The sequence below is a fragment of the Aotus nancymaae genome, unplaced genomic scaffold, assembly GCF_030222135.1.
Source record: "Aotus nancymaae isolate 86718 unplaced genomic scaffold, 86718_ANA_hifiasm-v0.15.2.pri h1tg000014l, whole genome shotgun sequence".
Taxonomy (NCBI): domain Eukaryota; kingdom Metazoa; phylum Chordata; class Mammalia; order Primates; family Aotidae; genus Aotus; species Aotus nancymaae.
The window spans coordinates 52164685-52189454 of record NW_026988425.1 but is presented as its reverse complement, the minus strand read 5'-3'; the positions used below and the strand labels follow the sequence as shown (position 1 = coordinate 52189454).

The 24770-nt window shown below is 36.5% G+C and overlaps 1 non-coding gene across 1 annotated transcript; it reads right to left on the bottom strand.

Annotated features, from left to right (window-relative positions):
* Positions 1-3402: 3402 nt before the first annotated feature.
* Positions 3403-3502, bottom strand: LOC135275047 (small nucleolar RNA U13). Its single transcript, XR_010342765.1, has one exon. It is a non-coding gene; the product is annotated as a small nucleolar RNA U13 (small nucleolar RNA).
* Between the last annotated feature and the right edge of the window lie 21268 nt (positions 3503-24770).

Sequence of the window (24770 nt, the reverse complement as noted above, 5' to 3'; positions counted from 1 at the left end):
TTAAAAACTCAAGCATTTCTAATTTTTTTAAAGTCACAGACAGGTAAAATTCTCAGAGTCAGTGAGCCATTGTAATGAATCATTTTTAAAAGCACCAGAATAATTATGCAGAATTAAAAAACACTAAAAGGTTATTTTTGTCATCTCTGACTTTATTCTCATCCTCACCATGCTGTGAATATTACTTTATGATAGCATTTTCATCAAGGTAGAAAACTTGTATTCATACGCTTGCTGAAACACTAAGTCTCTTGTTCAGTCTAAAAGTGATGTCATTTCCTCTACACCACTTGCAAAGCTTTGTTTTTAAGGAGTCATTGTGTTATCATGAATTATATTGTTTCATAAACAGTTCCATTGTCCTGGGTATGTACTCCCTGCATGTTAGTAAAGATGGATAAGGAGAAGGGCAAAGCCTGAGGTCATGTACTCTCATTTTGCATGGACCTGTCACTCTGGAGAGAAACTGTCACTAGCACGTGGTTACAAATAGTAAGCAACAGATTCTCCACCTAGCACTTGGTGAAATATGCATTTTTAATACCAGAAACACATAAAGCTGGTCCTAATTCTTTCCACAGGGGATGAAGGTAGAACGGAGTTGTTTTGCTTTAATACAGAAAAGCTCAATGGAAGTTTTAGAATCTTTTAAGAAAACAATAGGGAATTACATCAAGATCATTAGAAATGAAAACATGGCTCGTGTTTTCAAATGTATATGTGTATAAATATATACTTTTAAAACCTAAAATATATTTGAGTCAATGACCAGACTGAGATTCCTGATATGCCTATTTATAATTACAGAGATTTTGTTTTCTTTTGGGATGGGGGTACCCGTCATTGCAATGAGCAATTGTGTCCTTACAGTTTTGGGCTTTTATTGATTATTTACTTAGGAAAAACTCCAAAAGAATTATTGGCTCAACATCATGACTTCCTTTGCAGCCCTTGCTTCTCGCAGCTGTGTTGCTTTTTAGTAAGGTTGTATCATTTTTCACTTACAGTGTTCTTCTTACTTTCACTATTGGTTAGCACAGCCCACAGCTGCTGCTAAATGCCATTTTCCTTCCACTGAAGGGCCAGTCATAGTGGATAATACATGTGCTCCCTGAGGCTTTAATTAAATTAGCGTCTGCTTCAACCTTAGCATATAACAGCTCATGAAATGAACTCTAGATGCTAAACAGCATGGAGCTATTTGAAGAGTGAAATATGTCATCTATGAAGAACAAAAGAATCTGTAGGAGGGTTTCAAACCAATGAAACTGGAGTCTTCACCATTCTTCATTAGTTGCTGCATTCTTTTGAGGAGGTTCTTGTTCTTCTTCCACTAGGTGATTAACACCTGCGAAGGAGTGTCTTCTGTCATTATCACGTAAGGGAAACTGTATTGAAGCCTGCTGAGGGCATTGTCAGGCCAGGCCTACTTCTCACAGATCATAAGCTACATTAGCCCAAAGTGGCTGACCTGCTAGGAAAGAAACTATTTTATCTATTTAGATTGCTCTGGAAATAACAGTGGGGCCATCATATTTCAAAGATGAGCAATATTATTTATCCCATATTCATTGTAAAATGTTTTCCTACATAAAAGTGAGTATTCATTGACCAGATTTTCACCTCTCTCAAAAAAGATAAAAGGCAAATAGAAAAACACCTTGATAATCTAGCCCCAGGAAATATTCCCAGAATCCTACCTATCTGGCTAAAACTTCTCTGAAGATCTCTCATTTCTGCTCTCAGCAGCACAACATGCAACCTGGTTATTGCTATATTTACCCTTGTTTTCTTGTAGGATGCTCTCACAGGCATAGTGGGAGCTAAATTGGGCTCTGGTAGGGTTTCCTCATCCTGAACCCTTTTTCTGAGCATGCTGCATTCATAAATAGCCTGCCAGGCTTTGGGCTTCTGAGGTCACCGTGCTTCACACAATTGTTCTCTACAGGACTACGTGAAAGACAGTGCCTGGGCTGAGGCCTGCAGTTCCTGGAAGCTGGTTTTCTCAGCATTGAAGGGCTATCTCTCCTCAAAGAAAAGCACAGCCCTGCTGTGGAGGGTGACCTTGGTCATTGTTCTTGGGGCCTGTGACTTCAGAAGTGGAGGTTGCTCCTGAAATGATAGGACCAACCTCTAACCTGATACCATCTGGCTCTCAGGACGCTTACATAAATAGCAAATTGATAGCTACAATGGAATAAATGCTTTGCAAACTCTCCTGTACTTAAAAGGAATGCAAATTACGGTATGATCTAAATATTTTTCCTTCCCATTTCCTTGACACTCTTCAGGCTTAATCCTATCAGATGTCAGAAAGAATAAGTAGATAAAATGTAGTGACCAGTCATTAATCAATAAGAGGAAGATGTTTGGTAGATACAGACAGAAGGTGAAAAAATCTAATAATTAGAAGTTTGATGAAGAGGTTTAAGAAGGTAGTATGGGGGAAAGAATGAAGGAGAGCATTAAGAAATTGCTGATTTATTGACATAAATATATTATGTTGCTGTGTAGCTATATATAATATGCAGCAGCATTTAGGAGATCACAGTTCAGTCATCAATATCACATTATTTTTTCCCCATTGGCTTTTCTCTTATTCTTAATGACTTATGTAATTTTTATACAGTCCATGAAAATTTCCTAAAATAAACATGCTGATAGTTTTCATTTATTTCCACGGTTGCTGTAAAGTTAAAAACAAAAAAACAAATTATTTCATTAGTTTTCTCCAATGCTCATTATTTCATGGCAATCTGCAAGCTTTAGGAAAGGTCTCCTTTTGAAGACAGAGCAGAGAGATAAAAGAAACTGAAGATGTGATAAACAATTTACTTTTAAAAAGTGTTCAAATGTATTTTGGACCCATCTCTATAGGAAAGTGCATGAAGCCTCTTTGGGCTGTGAAGTACTTGAATGATTATCATTAAATATCTCAGACATATGAAGTGAATTAAGGTACTATAAGGAACTAGTCTGTATCTAATATTCTGAACAAGGAATAAACCATCCCCGTGGTTATTGTACCCCCTGTACCTCTCTCTGACTGCATTCCCCTCCCTTCTTTGTGAAGGCAGCCATACTACATTACCTGTAAATGTATTTGAAGTCAAACCACATAGTAAGCACTGCAATATCATAAACAGTAGAAAATGTTGACTCCTTATTTTTACACAGTTTCTGATGAAGGCAGAGATACTACTATATCTTAGTTTCAGATATAATTGAATATACTTTCTGACCTACAAAATATAAGAAATATTTGAGAATATAAGTCAAAGCAATGGTTTTCATATTGCTATGAATATATATTCCTAGGAATATGAAAAGGAAACTAACAGTGTCAAGTAGCAATACCATCGTATAAATAAGAGTCAGTCTTTCCTTTTTTTCCTTTCTTCTGGCCAGTTGGGTAATATGCTGAGTAACAGGGTTTGAGGGTGGCACATCCCACATCCGTGTGTGACCACCCAATCATCGTGCTCATGAACTACAAAAGGATCTGATTCAGTCTTTTCCTGTGAAAATAAGTCTACTGACTTGGAACTTTTTTAAAAAAATGCAAAAGCATTTAGATCACACAGGATTACATTTGGCCTTTCATGTTTGCACTGGCCTCACCTATATTTACACAAAGTCATATTCTTTCTCTTATAGTTACCATTCTGTTTTTCCCTCGGGCCATATTCCTGGTTTTAGAACACACATACACATATGTAGAGTAAATAGCCTCAGAGGTAATAATCTGAAGACCTCAAAATCACCTGTCAATCAATTTAAATAAATTCCAACTGATTATTTGACTACATTTACTTATGATTGGATTAAACTGACAGGCACATCATTGAAATGAACTCACAAAAGAGCTTCTTGATCCAATAAAACAGAAGTTATAAAAATGAAAAACATACAATTGCTAATGTCATAGTTTGTCTTTAATTAAGTCAGCCCTAAGTTATCTGGGGCTTCATGTTTCTTTCCAAAGCTCAACTAACGGGCTCTCTACTTTATATAATCTATAAGGACTGTACTGCCATCTGGATTTTAGTAAGAGCTCTTAGTTATAGCTACGTCTGAAATTTAGGAACATATTCTCCTACTAAGTTGGCCAGGAAAGTTAGAGGAATATTTGAATGAGGCGGAGTCATGTCACCTGGCATATGGAAGAGTAATTTTAATTTAAAAAGAGTGCGATTAATTTCTCTAATTGTGAATCCAGGCACCTGATTCTTGGTATGGTACAGTGACTTGTGAAATATTTTTATAATGTTCCTAAATCATAGAATTGACAACCTTCAGTTCTAAAATAGTCTAAAATAGATGAATTTTTTTCTTTACTTCTAAAGAGGCTATCATGTGGCTGTGACAGTATAGAAACTATCTGCTTAACTGCAGGCTTTCTCTCTTTGCATTCCAGAACCGTAGTGTTCCCATGCCATCCGTGACTCCTGGTCACTGAGACATAAAGTGGAGGGCAATGCCAAGCAGCACTTAACTTTCAGATTTCATGGTGAACTTGTCCATGTAAGAAAAAGAGTCCTCACAACTATTGAGGATGCTATCGCTTACTTTGGGGGCAAGAAATTATTCTAGACCTAATTAATCCACCTCATCATAAAAACTTCCCCCATTGCTGTCTGAAGTTGTCTAGGAGAGACTGCTGCACAAATATTTTCTAAGAATCGCTTGAGAACCTGCTAAGATACTTCCAAGCCCAAATAATTTAGGTTGTAATGCAAGATTAAGAAACTGATGTACAGGAGAAAAATCTAAGCAATCACTCAGCCATAATTTGGCCTCACTTTTTAAGAAAATGCTGTCTACATAGATATATTTCTCATTAGAGCTTACCACACTTTAATACGTCTCAACAAAGTCTCCACGAATATCTAAAATGTTATAATTCAAAGGCTGAAGCTAAATTTTCTGTTCTGTTTTAAAGTTATTATAATCAAAATGAAGAGATTTAGCCTGGTATGGTGTCCCATGTCTGTGGTCTCAGCTACTCGGGAAGCTGAGACAGGAGGATCACTTGAGCCCAAGAGATCAAGGCTGCAGTGAACTATGTTTGGGCCACTGCACTTCACCCTGTGAGACAGAAAGACCCTGCCTCAATAAAATAAAAAGAAAGAAATGAGTAAAAAATAAATTTTTTCCCACTTTTCTTTTTCTTTTTTTTTTTTTGAGACAGAGTCTTGCTTTGTTGTCTCACTGCAATCTCTGCCTCTGGGTTCAAGCAATTCTCCTGCCTCAGCCTCCCGAGTAGCTGGGACTACAGGCGCGTGCCACCACGCCCACCTAGTTTTTGTATTTTTTTAGTAGAGACAGGCCCACTTTTCAATAAGCTTAAGTGTTTTGGGTTTTTTTGTTTTGTTGCAAATTTACTATAAAATAACCAATCCACCAAGATTAGTAAGTAGGACCATACTGGGTGTTGACGGTATTCTGACATGCTTAATGAGAAATCTAACACCAATCTGGAAGGTTGGAGAAAATAAAGAAGCAATTGTAGTCTGAGAGAGATCTAGTATATTTCCCAAATCTATTACCTGGTAATGAAGCAGGGGAAAGAAAGTCAGAAAACAAATCTTACAGGGTTTCAGATACATTTCTAAAGATCTCTAGAAAGATACAGAGACATGTTTCTTATTAACAACCTCTCACTACTCTTTCAGGCTGGAAGCATTTCCGTCGAGCTGGTACAAGGCTCTGATGCAACCAAAGCCTTCTTCCTCTACTGTTCTCCAGGGAAAGGGTAAAGAGCTACCCATTATCCTGTGTGTAGACATCTCTCAGGCACTTCCCAACTAAAGTTAATTAAAAGCTCAACTCTTTCTTTCCCAAGCTAATAAACACCTCTTGATATTTGCTGGTTTCTCAAGACGGTCATCTTCCATTGATGCTACCATCCTCCCAAAGTAGGAATTTAGGCAGTAAGTCAATTAAAGACTAGTCTGTAAAAAGTAATTTTTGATTATTTTGTCATTTGTTGCAGGCCATTGAATTAGCCTTAAACAAACCATGAAGACTGTCCCTTTCTTGGTCCCAATGCAGGCCCCTTTCCTTAAACAAAGCTGGCTCTGCCCCTGCCATTGTGGAATCTCAAAGATGATCATTTTTCAATTATTCATGATTTTGCAGCCATATTATATATCAGAGATAATAAAACCAACCATGCTATGACAAAAACCAGATGTTAAACCCACTAAAAGCCCTGGATGATCTTTTCCCCCTATTTTTAGTGTTACATAGTCAAAGCCGCCTTTTAAAAATTTCTCTGTTCTTCAGGACTTTATTTTCAAAACTCACTAAAGCATTATACTACTTTCTTTGATTTTTATTATCAAATATTTTTTAAAGTCACTTAAAAATGTGGATTAATTTTGCCCATCACTTTAACTTTAGTGGCCAGATTTTATGATTCCGTTTACTTTTAACTCGAGCTAACTTGCTACTATACTCGGTATATAGGAGCTATCTTAAAAACCACCCTAGATTTTGGAAATAAAATAACTTCTTCAGGTTTAAACCAGGACAGGTGATACATGAAAAATGAAATGAACCTTCTGCTAAAGTTACCTCATGCTATTTATACATATTATGTGGTTATTTCTTTAAAATCTAGGTTCCCAGGCCCCAGATCAGAGATTCTGATTTAGCGTTTCTGGTGGGGATCCCGTTGAGTCTACATTTTTAAGTAAGAACCCCAAATGGTTCTAATACTGATACTGCAAGCGACACAAATCGAGCAACAGTGAACCAAGGAACAGGTTGTCCCATTAGACAAAGCAGAAACAGCAGCTTCCTGAAATCTAACCAAGACTTGACGGAAGGTGACAGAAATCATAGCCTAAACAATGGTGTTAAGAGAAATGAGAAGAAAAGTGTGAGAGGAAAAAGGCAGACGTTTTGCATGGAGTATACAGAAGGCAAAATGAAAGCACAGGAATTTGTGACCTAACACCATTCAAAGAGAGAATGTCTTAACATCCAACATGGGCGATCATGATTTCATGGTAGTTATCTCCCTACAGTGAAGATGTATGCATCAAGCTCTCTAGCTTAATGGCAGTATCCATTAAATAATCTAGTTTACTCAAGAAACTGCTGATAATTTTTCAACCTGCTTAACTATTTTCAAGGGAGAAAAGGCCACACAATGTTCTGATCTATTTAACAGTTAAAAATAATAAATTGGCAATTTTATACGTTGGTGTTTTGTGAATATAGTTAGCACAAATCAGTTTCTCTGAATCTAGTCAGCATTGAATAGAACAAAAGTCAAGTTTTCAGACCTTTAAAAGCAGACTCTTAAACTCAACACCAGCATGATCCTGTCTATGTACTCTGTCCTAAAAGAGCTAATGAGTGAGCTGGAATGAGAAATGAATGTATAACCTCTGGTTTTAATGACAGCTCCACCACTTTACTGAACTTTGCATAAGTTATTCAACCTCTCTGAATGCCGGGATCCCTTTTGTAAATGGGGGAAATAATATTTAGCACAAAGGGTTGTAGAAATAATCAAACAAGCTAATGCATGCAAAATTCATTTTGCATATTAGGTTTTCATTTCCATTAAAAAACTTCCCTAATATCCCCTCTTCCTAGCAACCGGCTGAGTTTGCTTTTTATTATTTTTATGTAATTTAACATTGTTGTTTTTTGAAATTTTGAATACCATATATGTACTTGTATGTCTACATGTGTGTCTAATTAACCAAAAAGTTAAAAGTGATTGTCTCTAAAAGGCATATAAAATTTTACTGTTTCTTGAACCCATATAAATAATATTTAATATTTTTAAAACTACCATTAAATGTCATTAATCTAATTCAATGATTCTTAAATTTGGCTGCACATTAGAATAATTAGGAGTTTTAAAAAATGCCACTGCCCAGATGTATTCCAGAGTAATTAATCATAATCTCTGAAGGCAAGACTCAAGCATTAGTACTTCTGTAAAGCTCCCCAAGTGAATCCATTTTGCAGCCAAAGTTAAAACTTTTGATCTAATTCCAATGTAGTTAAATTCAGTCCTTAATGAGTAAAGAAATGACACCTTATAAAAGTTTGTAACATCTTGAGATTTCAATAAAAATTTTTTCCCAAATGACTTAAAAATAGTTTACTAAATCTTACTACAAATTAAATGGCTGAACTCATCCAAATAAGTATTTAACATACTTTCAAAATCTTAGTTTTAACTTGTTTAATTTAGCTTATTTGAAAGAAAACAAAGCAAAACCTCTGCAAAATATGGGTTTACGCTATCATGTTTCTAATAGAAATCGCTGAAGCTCAAATGGCTAACTCTTTGAGAGAGTTGCCGAGGACCTGCTAAGGTATTAATGATAGTTGATCACATAAAATTGAAGAGGAAAAGATTCATTCAGACATCAGAAAACCTTGTGGTGGGAAGATACTTGAAAAAACATCAATAGCAGGTCATTGGCTGAAAAACAGAGGAAGGTGGAATGGCATCAGAAAGACTATGGTAAAAATTCAACAATATACAGTTAATTAGCAAAGAAAGAGTCCACAATGGGCTACAGGAGACCTCCCAGAAGCAGAGTGGAAAATCAAGGTGGGGACTTTATGAGCAGAAAGTGTGTAAACATCCAGGAATGCAGATGGTCGAGTTAAAGAGGTTGGAATTAGGTAGCTACAGCTGAACTCCAGTATTGGTAAGGGGGATTATTTGACCCTAGTTCTCAAGGTACTTTAAAATTTATATTTTTAAAAGTCAGGGGTCTAGTTGCTGATGTTTGAAGAAAAAGTTATGATAGTGAAGTGGTTACATGAGGTTCAGATTGAAATGGAAGTGAAGTCAGTACTCTGGACTTCTTAAATTCTGCCCGACAAGAAAAAAAATTGATACTATCCCTGGGGCAAAGCTAATCTTTTTGTGAAAGCAAAGCAGCCCCACCCCTGGGAGTTAGTTGAAGAATATAGAGAAGGCCACTTCAAAATCTAGGGAGACTGTATGTGGCTTGCAAGGGTGCTGGAGGGCATGGCTCATCTGTGACAGCCCAGCTGGGACCTTGGGAATCACCCTGGAGGTGGTCTTCTGTCTCAGCCTATCTGATCAGTCACATCCCATATCAAATCCATTCCAACTCGATAGTATTGCTTACACATATCCAATTAACTTATTCCTGCTGTATTTGCCCTAATTGAGGCTGACATAATCTTCCATGTTGATTTACTACATCAACCTCCTAACTGGTTTGTCTTCTCAAATCCATTGTAAGCAAAGAAATATTTCTGACCATGACCTATGTTTTTCAGGTTCTAGTTTTTTCATGCTATTTAGAAATCTAGCTTCCTATTAATGTTTTCCCTGAGCAGTTCTGGGAGTTTCAGGGATGTTCTACATTGGCTCAGGAATAAGTCTAGTTGGCTTCTGGTTCTGCTGGGTGTAGAAGGGACCATGTCTTTCATTTGCTCTAGTTATCCCCTCCCAATGCCACCAAGTCTTTGGGACATTACAGGGCCCTGCTGTGTATGGCTATATCTGCTGGAATCCAAAGAACACCAGCAGGTCACTGCTTATCTAATTTCCTCAACTATCTGCAGATATCCTGGAGGCCTCAAGGCATGGTTGTCTATACTCAGGAGGATGGTAAAACTTGTGCAAGGATCAGAGAAAACTGCATTTAATAATGTACAATAGTGTCTCTATTCTTTTACAGTGTTTGCAGACAAAACTCAAAGGTCCAATTCTAAGTTTGTCTCTTATCCTTTATGGCCACCACTCAAAATCCCCATCCAGCTCCCCAGAAAAAAAAAAAAGAGGAAATTACTCAACAAGGTATACAGGCTGACCTGCTTGTTTTCTGAATATCTAGGTCAAAGTAATCACCAGGGGATGGCTGGTAGACAAAGTAGAATCCATAAGCCAGTCAAGGTGAGTGGAGAGACACCTAGACAGGGATCATTCTCTGAGATTTTTTCAATGCCCCACTTGTTCTAGTGTGTGTGTGTGTGTGTGTGTGTGTGTGTGTGTGTGTGTGTGTGTCAGGGTGGTAACTGGAGAAGAAAGTTCTGATTTTACAGTGCTGGCAAGAGAATTTGGAATAGGCACCTGTAGTCTTATTTCTTTATAAATTCTTTTCTTACTTGGGGTAGACAAAAGTAAAATAACCTGACCTGGTGGAGGTGCATAGGTGAGACCTAAGAAGTAGATTCTAGGTAGATGGGAAGTGAACTCTTGAGGCTTTCCAGATTATCCTTAGTAAGTCTGGACTTCAAAAATATAAAAAACACCTCAAGTATATTTCAAGCAACAAAGAAATTAAAGATTTTTTTTGGTTTGCTTTTAAAAGTTGTGAGCAGCTTGGGAGTTAAGTAGGAAGGCATCTATTATTTAGGAGACCTCGAGCCCTTGGAGACCTCAAGTTGAAAATTTAAAAGCTCTCTCTTCGAACTCAGATTATCTTCGTTACTTCCGTTTGGGATATTTTAGTGTAATTCCTTTTGGTTATACTCTGCTGTTTAGCAGAGTCTCGTTTGAACATTAGACCTTGTCACAACTAAGGAATATTAAGGAAGAATGACGTATCTAAACCTAGGACAGTTTGGTAAACAAAGATCAATGACCTCTCCCCTTCTAAGCTACATCCCTTAGGAGAATAGATCATTAGAGAAAAAAAAGCAGGACAATAAGGGCCAGTTTCAGCCTCTACAGGAAGCCAGTCCTGTTAGAGCATCTCTTTCATTACAGAAGTTTGAAATTGAGCCTACAGATTTGAAGCTCTTTGAGGAAGAGCAGCAGAAGTGCAAGGATCCCTGGAGAGTCCCCAAAGTACCTTATACATTCTCAGGGCTTTTCCTGGAATTAGTTGACTGTTATTTGAGCTCAGCAAGCAGTTCCTTCAGTTGAAATCAAAGGCTGACTCAATCCAGCTCCTCGTTTAGAGTAAGAGACAAAAAAAATGAAAAGAGATGACCCAAGAGACTACAACTACTTCCTGCCTAAGCTGTTGATTGATTGTGAGTCTTGGGAAGGGCTTACAATTTTGTAATCATTAGCAAAACATATGATGAGTAGTTTCCAGCAACTTCAAGAATAGGCTGATGTGTAGCCCCTGAGAAAAACGTCTCCTGCAACCTCAGAGTTGCAGGGAAGTTCAGTGACAGGAAACTTTTTTATCTGTCTCCTGACAACCAACATCACCTAATGAAGTCTGAGGTGCTTTCAGTTTCTGTCTGGTGCATCTACATCCATTTCGTTTCCCTGTCTCAACCTCATTCACATGCTGCCATCTACTTGCTTTCTCAGTGGGTTGAATTCTGTCTTATTGCTTCACTTTGAGCGTACTCCCAATGAGGTTATAAAGTTTGGGAAAAAAAGTACAGGAACAACCCAAGCGAGTCTACCCATACTAACTCCCCTAAAACAAAATCAATCAATCTCTTCAAAGACTATATCATACATTTGCTTTCATTTGAAAATATTTTTCTGTGTTTAAAGTATTTTCACACGCATCATTTTAACTATGCTGAACTACACTTCACAGCTGTTTTCCCTCTCCTGAATCTTGACTTTTCTCTCTTTACTGCATTGTCTACATTATCACAAAAATAGACTTACTACTTCCACCTTAAAAGAAGATCATGACTCCACTTCTCTTTAGCCTATGGGTCCATTTTTCTGTGCCCAATTACAATAATCTTTTCATTCTCTGAATCCAATACAATTTTCCTTTCACCTTGATTACACCAAGGTTACAAATGACCTCTGTGCTGCTAAATCCAATAATAATTTCTCAGTCATCATCTTACTTGACCTGTAACAGCATTTGATACTGTAGATCACTCGGTTCTTCTTAAAACACATTTTCCTGTGGCTTTCAGGCCATCACTCGTTCAAGTTTTCTTCTTCCTAATTGGTCACTCCTTCTTTATCATTATTGCAGGTCCTTCCTCATGTCCCAGAACCCTAAATATTGGAGTGAGCCAGGACTCAAGCCTGTGTTCCTCTATGTTTAAACTCACCTCCTGGGTTCATCTAGTCTCATGACTTTCAATACCACTATTTATGTTGATGACTGAGTCTCTCTCTTTCCAGCACCAATCTCTCCCCAATTCTTCATTTGTATATCCAGCTGCTTACTGGATATTATGAGATGTCTAATGGGCATTTCATGCTTATGTCCAAAAGAAAATTTCTGTTTCTAAGTAACCCCAATTATTTCTCCAACATCGTGACCCACAAGGAAATTCCATCTTTCCAGACACTCAGACCAAAATCCATTAAAAAATTATTTGGCTCTACTTTTCAAACTATGCCCAGAATCTGGTCATGTCTGAACATTTATACTGCTATGACACGCTACCCCAAGCCATATTTATCTTTTCCCAGCACTATTGAAATAGCCTCCTGACCTTTCAGGCTTCATCCATGCTCCTTTTCTGTACAATATTTTTAAAAATTAAAATATAATTCACATACCATACAATTTTCCATTTTAAAATATACAATAAGCTGTTTTTAGCATATTCACAAAATTGTGCAAGTATTGCCACTGATCGCATTTTTATGACTCAAAAAACAAACTCCATCCCAGTCACTTTCCACACTCTCTTCATTACCAGCCCCTGGAAAAATACTAATCTACTTTCTGTTTCTAAAAATTTGCTTATTATGAATATTTTATATGAATGGAATCATACTACTTGTGCCTTTTATGTCTTTTTTTTTTACATTTACCATATTTTCAATGTTCATTCATGTTGTAGGATAAATCAGTACTTTATTCCTTCTTCTTGTTGAATAATATTCTATTGCATAGACATACCACATTTTGTTTATCTAATCAGAAGTTAATGGACATTTGCGTTGTTTCCATCTCTTGGCTTTTATGAATAGTGCAGCTATAATTCGCATAAACATGAAAAACATGTTTTCAATTCTTTTGGGTATATACCTAGGAGAGGAATTTCTGGATCATATGGTAACTTTGTAGTTACCTTTTTAAGGAACTATCAAACTGTTTTCTAAAGTGGCTGCACTATTTTACATTCCCACAGGCATTGTATAAGCTTACTATAAATTCTTAACACAGTGACTAGAGTTGTGATCCAAAACAGTGGCCACTAGCAACATATTGCTGTTAAACACTTGAAATGGGTGTCATTCAAATAGAGATGTCTGTAAGCATAAAATAGAGACCTGGTTTCCAAGACTGAGTGTGATAAAGGAATATGCAATATCTCATTAATTACAGTTTATATTAATTACACATTGAAAATAATATATTTTGATATATTAAGTTAAGCAAAACATATTAGTTAAATAAATTTTATACTAACAAACCAAATTCAGCAGTATATTAAAAGGATTATACACCATGACTAAGTGGAATTTATTTCTGGAATGCTAGGATGATTTGAAATACAAAAATCAATTTAATATATTGTATTAACAGAATGAAGGCAAAACACACACACAATCATATCAACTGATGCAGAAAAAGCATTTGACAAAATTCAACATTCTTTTATAATAAAAAACACTCAACAAACTGGAAATAAAAGAAAACTGCTTCAACATAGTAAAAACCATATATGAAAAATATACAATGAACATTATATTCAATGGCAAAAGACTGAAAACTATTTCTGTAAAATCAGGAGCAAGACAAAGATGCCCACTTTCACCACTTCTATTCAGTATAGTACTAGAAGTTCTAGCCAGAGCAGTTGGGCCAAAAAAAAAAAAAAAAAAAAGGAATCCAAATTGTGAAGAAAGAAGTAAAATTGTCTCTGTCTGCAGATATATTACCTTATAGGTGGAAAGTGCTAAAGAGTTCATGAAAATAAACATAGAACTAAAAAGTCAATTAAGCAAAGTAGAGAGATATAAAGTCAACATACAAAATCTCTTTCATTTTCACACTCTAATAATGAATAATCTGAAAAGGAAATGACAAAAACAATTCATTTACTATAGCATCAAAAAGAATAAAATGCTTAGGAATCAAGTTAACAAAAGACATGTGAAGACTTATGCAATGAACACTGTAAAACATTGCTGAAAAAAATTAGAACAGAAACACATCTCATTTTATGAACTGGAAAGCTTAATATTGTTAAAAATGTCAGGGCTACCCAAAGTGATCTACAAATTCAATGCAATCCCTATCCAAATCTCAATGATTTTTTGCAGAAATGGGAGCATCCATCATAAAATTCATATAGAATCCAAGAGACCACGAATAACCAAAACAATCTTGGGGAAAAAATAATAAAAGAATAAGATGGAGAACTTATGCTACCTCATTTCAAAACTTGCCACAAAGCTACAGTAATTAAAACAGTGTGGTATTGGCATAAAGACAGACATACAGACCAATGGAATAGAAGAGAACTCAGAAATAAACACTTGCATGTATGGTCAAATGATTTTTGACAAGAATGCCAAGGCCATTCAATGGGGAAAGGACAGTCTTTTCAACAAATAGTGCTAAGAAAATTGGATATTCACATGCAAAAGAATAAAATTGGGTAACTTACATACATCATATATAAAAATAAACTCAAAATGGACCACAGGCTTAAGTGTAAGACCAAAACCTATCAACTTTTTAGAACAAAATACTGGGCAAAAGCCTCTTGACGTTGGATTTGGCAACAGTTTCTTGGATATGACTCCAAATTCACTCCAAAATGTGAATTTTGTTCTACAAACTAAATGCATGATTCCACATATTCATATACTACTCCAGGAATGCCAGTAAACCTTCCAAACATCATTCACATAACAAGAACATTTGTAATTAAAAATTTTCATTAATCATTTAAACAAAGATTTTTATATTCCTGTTTTCTAGTTTTACTATGAGTTAGAATACAAAATTCAACCTAAGGAGTGCACATCAAATTGAAAAGAGAAAAACTGTAATTCAGGAAAGGAGAATCAAGACTGGAAGAATAGACTGAATTATTAATATTTTCTCCTATTGTTCATTGAATAGTCAAGTTGACAATACTTACTGTGTTTATGGAGTTTTATTGTTACTAGGGTTTTGGGAACTGAAAATGCATGTTATCTTATAAATGATCTCGCAAATACTGGCTGGATTCCCAGGCAGTCCACCAAAGCTCATTTAACTCATAATGTAAGTAATCATGAATGAGAGAAACTAATGCTGGAGAATAAATGTGTCCTTTAAATATAATACATAAACATTTCTATTCTAAAAATCCTTAAATGTAAATATAAAATGTTTATAACCAAAATTTTAAAAGCATAAAATTGGTGGCACTGGTTGAGTATGGTTGTAGATAGAGTGTAGGGGAGATTCTGTTTGGAACTTGGACCACTTCCAAGAACCCTAGGAACTTCAGATGCCATTTCTTTACTGTGACAAATTTTGCCTCAAACTCAGAGGTTTTATTTCTTTGATGAAAGTGTCTCAATTATCAACATGAGTCTCTTTTCCATCCAAGCACCGTATTAGGTGTGCCATTTAGTATTTTTTAACTTCAAAAGGGAATTCACGAACTCTGTTTCAAAATGTTTGCATTTAGAAGATAATGGAATTTATTCAATCTCTAAAGCAAAATTTTTCACTCTCTTTAATTCCTTTCAGTCTCAGGATTTCTTCAGCTCTACGTCCATGTTTTTTCTTTGATTTTCAAGATCACTCTCTCATGTTATCAGAATCTATTGGCCTCAACTTGAGCTCATATTGTACCTACATAGAGTCAGGGATCATATTACCCTTTCTAATGTCCTGCAGAACCTTCCAATTGATAACTGCATACTCAGACTCCTTGGTCTTCATTCCATTTAGATCAAGGCTAAGCTAAAGACTAATGAACTGGGCAGATGGCTGAGGTTCCCTCATTTTGGTTGGCTAAGAATCTAGGATGGACTGCTAAGAGCACAATAGAGTCTTCTTCTTTTTATTTGGAGACAGGTGGCCCTGGGCATCATTCTAACTTCTCCTTACTGAGAGGTCTTAACAAATGGATGTCACCTCTCTGAGCCTCATGGTTTTATCTAAGAAAAGATCATAATTCACCACATAATATAGGTAAAACATCATGAAGAGTTACAGGCATATGGATTTTGGATTATTATGATGGGTCAATGTAGGCTCATCAATTGTAGCAAGTGTACCCTCTGGTAGGGAATATTGGCAATGGAAGAAGGCTGTGCACATGTCGGGGCAGTGGGTAATGAGGAATATCTGTACCTTCCTTTCAATTTTTCTGGGAACTTAAAACTACTCTAAAAAAATGCCTTAAAGTACAAAGTTATAGGAACATAGAAGGTGTTCAATAAATGCCAGTTTTCCTCTCTCACCTTTTTTTAAATCTCTACCATAGAAATCCAGAAAACGATGTGATCCAACACTCAAGTGGGAAACCCTGCTGCAGGAAAGAGATCCTAAGAGCCCTGTTTCCCCAGGAGGATCAAGGTTCTGTCTTCCTGGTACCAGCCGCAGGAGAAGACAAGGTATTGGGTGGAAGGTTAGAGTTAGAGCTGCTGTATGGGATTATGTAGGCTGTGCCCCAGCACTAGGGTGGCTGCCAAGGGAGATGAATGGGAGCTAAAATTTGGCCTGGGCTCTACTTGGCTAACCCAGTGTTGCCAACAGTCTCAAGGAAAAGAAGCTTTTTTATTTTTATTTTTTCAAAATGATTTGCCCAGAAGAACACCTTTTGGCAATTTCTCTGTTTGAAAAGGGCATCCTTTGCAAGAATAAAAACTGCAACATAACCAAGTGCTAAAGACATTTTGTGAGAATATGCCTCCATTATCAGTGATTCTTGGAACTGCCTCCAACCCACAAGGAAAAGAATTTTCGCTTCAGAGGGTAGAAAAAGATAGGATCAGTCCCGAATCATCTATGGTATGGAATAATAGTTCCTATAATTGGCATTTTTAATTTAATTAGGGATGGTATTAGTCCATTCTCACACTGCTATAAAGGACTGCCCAAGGCTGGGTAATTTATAAAGGAGAGAAGTTAAATTAACTCACAGTTCTACATGGCTTGGGAGATCCCAGGAAACTTACAACCATGGTGGAAGGGGAAGCAAAAGCATCCTTCTTCACATGGTGGCAGGAGACAGAAGTGGCAAGCTAAGGGGGAAAAGCCTCTTATAAAGCCATCAGGTCTCATGAGAATGTATTCACAACCATGAGAACAGCAGCATGGGGGTAATTGCCCCTATGATTCAATTACCTCCCACCGGCTCCCTCCCATAACACATGGGGACCATGGGAACTACAATTCAAGATGATATTTGGGTGGGAACACAGCCAAACCATGTCAGAGACTAAATTATCAAATAAAGTAGGTATGTATTTGTTTGTCAAAGTTATATTTTAAAGCCTGACTTTTCATAAATTAGATCCAAATTTATAGAGGAAGCTCCCTGCACCACTTATTAAACATAATTTAGAAAACTCAAAAGGAAAGGAAAAGCCTATTGTATTTATCCATTTTGTTTACTGTGTTCTTTCTTTCTAATGTTCCAAGGTTCCTTCTTTTATTACCCTATTTCTGTTTAGAGAACATCATTTGCTATTCTTTTAGGTCAGCTCTGCTGGTGACAATAACTCATCTTTTCTTAATCTGATAACCTCTCGATTTATCCTTTATTCCTGAACATTTTTTCACTAGGTACTGGATCCCGGGTTGACAGTTTTTAATTTGTTTTATTTTCAGTGCTTGAAAAATAATGCACCACTTTATTCTGGTCTCCATGGTTTCCAATGAGAAATACAATATCCTTCCAGTTTTTTCCTCAGTATGTAAGATACTGATTTTCTCTAACTGCTCTTAAGATCTTTTATCTTTAGTTTTTTTCAATTTTAATTATGACACTTTGTTACTCATTTATTCGAGTTTTTTTTAAGGGGGTGGTTCACTCAGTTTCCTGAATTTGTAGGTTTATGTTTTTTGCCAGAATTGGAGAGTTGTTAGCTATTATTTCTTCAAATACATTCTCAGTCTGTTCTTTTTGTCTTCTCTTTCTGGACTCCAGTGACATGAATGTTAGATATTTTGTCCCACAGGTCCCTGAAGCTCTGTTCTTTGTTCTTTATTTTTCAGTATATTTTCTGTTTTTCAGATTAGGTTATTTCTATTATTCTGTCTCACAGTTCACTGATTCATTCTTCTGTTTCTCCATTCTGCTGTTAATCCCATCCACTGAGCTTTTGATTTCAGTTATTGTATTTTTCAGTTCTAGAATTTGCATTTGGTTCTTCTTTATATCTTGTAATTCATTGTTAAGATTCTGTTTATTTACAGTGTTTCAGGTATGATCATAATTGACCATTGAAGTATTTTTTACCTGGCTGCTCTAAAACGTTTGTCACATAATTATAACATCTCTGTCATTTCAGTGTTGCATTTATGCATTGTCTGTTTTTTTTTCTGTGTAAGATATTCCTGGTTCTTGATATGATAAGTACATTTTCTATTGAAACTTATGCATTTTCATATTACATTATGAAACTTTTGGTTTTATTTAAGCTTTCTAGGTATGCTTTGTATAGTTTTGCTTTTAACACATCTCTTGAAGGGTGAAGTGAGAATACTTATTGCCAAATAGAGGTTGAAGACTACATTCTCTTAGGCTTCATTGACAATGAAGGTGGAGAGAACGTCTTGTTACTTTCAATTAGACGTCAGAGTTTCAGCTCCCCACATAGTCTCTATTGACACAGTGGGCAGGAAAGGTCTCATTACAAACCAGCATCCCTACTTGGCATTCTCTGTTGCCATCCTGGTGGATGCAAGAACACCCTGTTACAACTTCATTAGGTTCGAAATCTAGGCTCACTCCTCAGCCTCTGCAGGCTTGGATCAGAATGCACTCACAGTTTTTTCTGTGGCGTTTGAATGAACTGAAGAAGTCGTTGGCTAAAAGTTTCTACTCTTTTAGGCTACTTCTTTCTAAGTCTTTTGCCTGGAGAAATCATGAGTTCTTTTCTGTTTTTCATTTATTTGTAAGGCTCTGCCCTCATTATTGTCTCCAGATTGCTTGCTTCTTCAGCGCCAAGTTTGGGATACATGAGGCAAAGAGAACACCCACGACCTAATTACTGTGTTGTTTCTCAAGTTCTAAGGTCCCTAGCTGGTCTGACTTCTCACGTCCAGCTTTCAAAGTCTTCATATGATTATTCTATGTATTATAGCTACACTTTTTTAGTTGTACTTAAAAAGAAAGATAACAAAATACACATCTATCCCCTCTTCCTGGAAAAGGAAGTCCATAAATCCAAACCACAATATTTGTAGTGATCCTGCAAAGAACATTGTGTAGGTTAAAAAATTTAATGTTAGACTTAGAACTTGACTTTGCCATAACCTTTTGGTTATTTAGAAGACATCCTTAGTTTAGAAAAACTTTCAGTAGGCTTTTTGGTAATTATCAATGTTGTGACAATATTTACCCTGAGAATATGGTGTTATAGAGTATGTTTTTGACTTTTACTGAATACTTAGAGAGCAATTTTTATACTCAGTCAATTTTGACGTTGACCCATGGTACCTTGCAATTTCTATTGTTCTGTGCCTTTTCTTTCTTTTTCTCAACCTTATTCCATCTACTCATCTGGAATATGTAAAAAATGGTAAATCCACAAAAGAATGATGGGACTTTCTTCCAGGCCAGCCTCTTCTTAGACAGTAGTCAGTGAAAACAGAACCAGATTGTTCAATGTGTGTGTGTGTGTGTGTGTGTGTGTGTGTGTGTGTGTGTGTTCATGTGAAGGGCAGTCAATTTTTTGGCACTTCACTCAAATGTGTAGCTACCTCAGTGATCATTGCCTATAGTAATACATCTACTCAAAGTTACCTAGACCTTAAAGCTGAAGTGTAGCTTTCAAACACTCTTTCTCTTGTCAAAACCTTTGGAACTTGATGAGTTAAAAAAAAAGAAAAAAGCAGGTGTATCAGAATACTGTAGGCAGAAGCACATATTGTGGTGGCTTGTACAAATTTGTTGGTAATTAGGATAAAAGAAAAGATGGGTGATATGATTAGGCCATTGGGTTTTCTATGAGCCATCTATGTTGGTGAAATGAATTGTGAATCTCAGAGTTTCTAGGACAAGATATTATATGTGTTTTCTTTACCAAACTACAAGATCTTGAAAAGCAAACGCCATGTTGCCTTCTTCAGGGATCGTCCTGTAACAAATTGTCAATATATCTGTTGAATGATTTAAAAAGTTCTCATCCTATAATCATTGATCTCTTCAGAAATTAAACCAGGAGAAAGGTCACTTCTACTGTCACAGACAGATCTTTCTCTTTTTTCTTTCTTTCTTTCTTTTTCTTTTTCTTTCTTTCCTTTCTTTCTTTCTTCCTTCTTTCCTCCTTCCTTCCTTCCTTCCTTCCTTCCTTCCTTCCTTTCTTCCTTTCTTCCTCTCTTTTTTTGAGACAGAGTCTCACTCTGTCACCCAGGCTGGAGTGCAGTGGCAGGATCTCAGCTCACTGCAACCTCCACCTCCCAGGTTCAAGAGATTCTCTCGCCTCAGCCTCCTGAGTAGCTGTGACTACAGGCATGTGCCATAATGCCTGGCTAATTTTTTGTATTTTTAGTAGATATGGGGTTTCCCTGTGTTTGCCAGGATGGTCTCAATCTCCTGACATTGTGATATGCCCACCTTGGCCTCCCAAAGTGCTGGGATTACAGGCGTGAGCCACCACGCCTGATCCAGACATTTCCTTAAGAGAATTAAAGAGCATACTCAGAAAACACCTCCAGAGGACCTCCTTAGAAAGAGTCATTTTCAATTACTTCAACTTCCGCAAAATGAATGAGCCATAGAAATGAATTACAGGCCAGAATTAATTTTCCATGAAAATGAAAGGGATGCGTTGGATAAACTTAGGTGAACATCAGGCCAGAATCCTTATTTAACTATTTTTTTTTCACTTGCTTCGTTTTTGAAACTGGACATTTTCCAGACCCACAGCTGCCCATCTACAGAAATGCATTCACATTTTTCACATGGTTATGGATGATCCATCGATCTAGCCAGTAGAGGCTGGTATGCTATTTAAGCTCAGGAAATGTCAAGTGAACTTTTGATCGATACCAGAAAACCAAATGCCATTAGGGACTTGGGCTGTGACTATAAAAACTGGTCCCTGCCAAAGTGGGGGAGAGTAGGAAAGGACAGATTATTCAGAACTTCTCACTGAAATTAACTGCTCACACCTTTCCACCTTCACCCCACTTCAGTTCCTTCTTCTCCACAGTGTCTATGATGCTTGAGGTAATGACAATGGTGTCAATGTCTCTCAGAATGTACTTAGTGAAAAAAGGAGAAGCATCCATTTTGTCCTTCCCCAGGCTGTTAATCCGCTGGAAATTGTATACAAAGTGATAACTATATGTGCATATGTCAGTTTTCTAGTGGGAGGCTCTTGTGGGCTTCACACAGCTTTTTAAAGGTTAGCAATCTAGATAAATGTGCTGCACAATTAGCCTGCTAACGTGGAGATAAAGGTGGTGATTATAAAGGATGTCGGTATGTTACCAACAGACTAAGTGGATCTGTGTCCTTTTGGCAGATACTGGTAGTCTCCCATGAGTGGAGGCCGAACTGTTCATAGGTCTCCTTCTCCCACAATCTTGCTACCAGGTGAATGTTACAATGAAAAGAACTCTGAGACAGAATTCTGTTATACATACAAATGTCTGTTAACAAGCAGGGACTGAAAGTACAAAAAAAGAATATGCCATCTGCCAAAAGAAAACAGCAGAAGGAGAAATTATTGAGAATCTAATTGGGCTGGGAGTGCTTGCAGGACTGTGTGACAGTCCTCAGTATATGTACAGTGAATACACACACACACACACACACACACACACACACACACACCCTTAGCCACATACCATTTGAAAGGGCCAAACCGCTTCAATAGGACAATTGCCCCCACTGCAGTTTAGCCAAAAAAATTTATTTTGCCCAATATTATTGAATAATGTGACTCTGAATCCCATGGAATACATATACATTGAAAACTTTAAAAAGTTAGAAGTAAATTGAATATGACAGAGATAAAGAAAAGAGTAATTTTAAGTGACAGACATACTAAGTAGAAAAAAATTGTTAAGAATAATAACTAGATTGAATTTAGAAAACAGTTCAGGAAGAAAAATGCCTGTATTTTAATTGTTCAGTAGTGGGAAAAGTATATATCAAAAGAAAGCTAAGCAGGAGGCATGAGCACCACAGAGAGGGGGGTGTTTTAGAGCTGGTCATGTAAACAGCTTTATCACAGTGGATGGCTTTACAATAGGACAATGAGCTATAGGTGACCAGGATATGCCACCTTAAAGTATGCTACTTTGGCATAAGGATTATTTTGAGCTGGAGGTAAATGGGAATCCACAGATGCAGAAAAAGGCCTTCCCAGGGCTTCCTTTATCTGACCAAAAGCAGAAACTTCTGAAAAATTAAGACTTCCATGAATCTTCTATCTTGGAGAAGTTTTATGGCTGTGAAGAAATGGAAAGTCAGCACAGAAATGAACCTGCACAAACCAATCTTATTTCATTAGTTTTCCTCATCTATTTTTCTTTCACAGTTTGCTGTTCTTGAAAACCTAAAATCTTTTCCTTTCTCTTCTCCCTTCTTTACAGATTTATTGGTCTTTATGAAGACGCTATAAGAAGCCCAAGTCCTAACCACTCCTTTGAGTCCCTCTTCATTTTGATTTCTCTTACTGCATGTTTTAATAAATGGCTCATCGCTTGTTAATCTGTGTTTTGTTAGTCTAATTTTTTAGGACCCCAGCAGTAACACCAGGAAGGTAGAAGGAAAAATAACTTTTTTTTGAACTACAAGAGGAGAAAAATTTCTTCTCTACACTCTTAGGGTTTTTGGCAAGGCCTAAGGAATCAAACTGACATAAGATGGATTAATAAGATAAAAACATACACATTTATTTTATGTGATTTATTTTCTCTTCCTCATAAGGAAGAGAAGACCCAAAGAAGAAGTTAAACACTTATATAATGAATTGGAGAAAGTATAGTAAATTATGAAAACATGACAAGACAAAGGGGCTTGGATTATGGCAGTTAACAGTAGAAAAGTAACTAGAAAGATAAAAGTTAGTATAACAAGGTTTGCTTGTACAGATTTTTCTGTTTCAAGTCCCCATCTCTAGTGATAAAAGTGTTACTTTCTTTCTTCCTGGTATAGGGAGCACATCTCCTATATGGTGATTTCACCTCTTTCTTTTGGGAAGAAAAAGCAAAGGTCAGAATGCTCTTCTTGCGTCTGTTGTTTTCCAAATGACTTTAGCTCAAAATAATTCTTATGCCAAAGTGGTACTTTTTTGAGCAGGGAATATTCTGCCACTCTTCATCCTCTATAGAACTAATAATTAAAGTATGGCTAGTATTATAATAAAATGAATGCAGGGGAAAAGTGTTCAAAGTCCAGCCACCTGGGGCATAAGGATGTATGGTTTTAAAATGCCGGAAGTATGATACAGTAGTGGATTCTTCACAGAAGTCCTTCTTATTTCCAGTGAGTGGAAGCTCACAGTCCAAAATATAGTGTCCGTATTTACAATGGCCTCAAAGAGAGCTGGAAAATAATAGGCCAGGCCTATGATAATAACACCAAGTTATTCTCTAGGGTGTTGTCTCCATAGAGCAGTGTGCAGCAGTGTGATCTGAAACTCCTCTAGGCAAGATGTCCATACATTCTCCCATGGGTACAGACCTGATTTGACTTTGTGTGTTACTAAGATTCTCAGCCAAATCTGAATTCCGAGAAAGCAGGGACTATGGGAGGCTCAAAGTCTGAGAGACTGGGTTGAAGACCCTCATGAGAATTAAATTTCTTCCTGAACCTGTTGAACACCCTTAGCCTCTAAACCATCAGGGCTGTCTACATTTCTGACATCTCGTGCATTTAAGATTGAAGCATGTGTTTACAAGTAGCTGTTAGTGTCACGCAGCATGAGAGCACAGAACCCATGGACTTCATAGTGCAGCCTCTATTTTTTATACTCATCTGGGTTTGAGCAAGCACAGTAGATCTGAAAACTTAATAAACTCTTTGTGTTCTCAACTTATTTAGCTTCTCTATGAGCAATGGGAGACTTACCAAACGTTTCCCTTTTTAATCTGGTAGCCTTGGAAATATATAACTAGATTTTGACCTCAAATTTTTCATAAAATATTCACAGCATTAAAAAAGAATTAAATAGTTGACATAAACAGAGAAAAATTAACTTATTGTAGCATCTTTCCCTCATCTTATGGATCCAGTGGTAGAAAACTAGACAAGCATATAGTCAATCCCATGTGACTCTGTGTTTATGTACAGTTTAGGTAATTGTGTGTAAGAAATTAGGTGGATTAAAGGAGAACAATACCAAATGTGTAATCAATTAGAAGAAATTATTGTTCCAAGAATACATGCTTCTTTAGAAAATATTACAAAGGTTTTTATTTTATAAATAAAGTTAACAGTATTGTAACATTAGAGATCCTGGAGCAAACTCAAACTTCAAAATTTATTAGAAATGCATCTTTTATATTCAACTGGAGAAGAATGTTTTAATTATAAGATAATAGAATACAGCCATGATCAATTTATTATCACTCACTAGCTCTTTTCTCTTCCAACATTCCTAATTTTTAAATTCATAAATATTTCAAGAGCCAAGTAATACATCTGTTTCTTATTTATGTACATTTTATTTGTTGTGATGTTTAATACAAGCTATTAGAATTTCCAGAAGCTCTTAACTTTTATGGAGG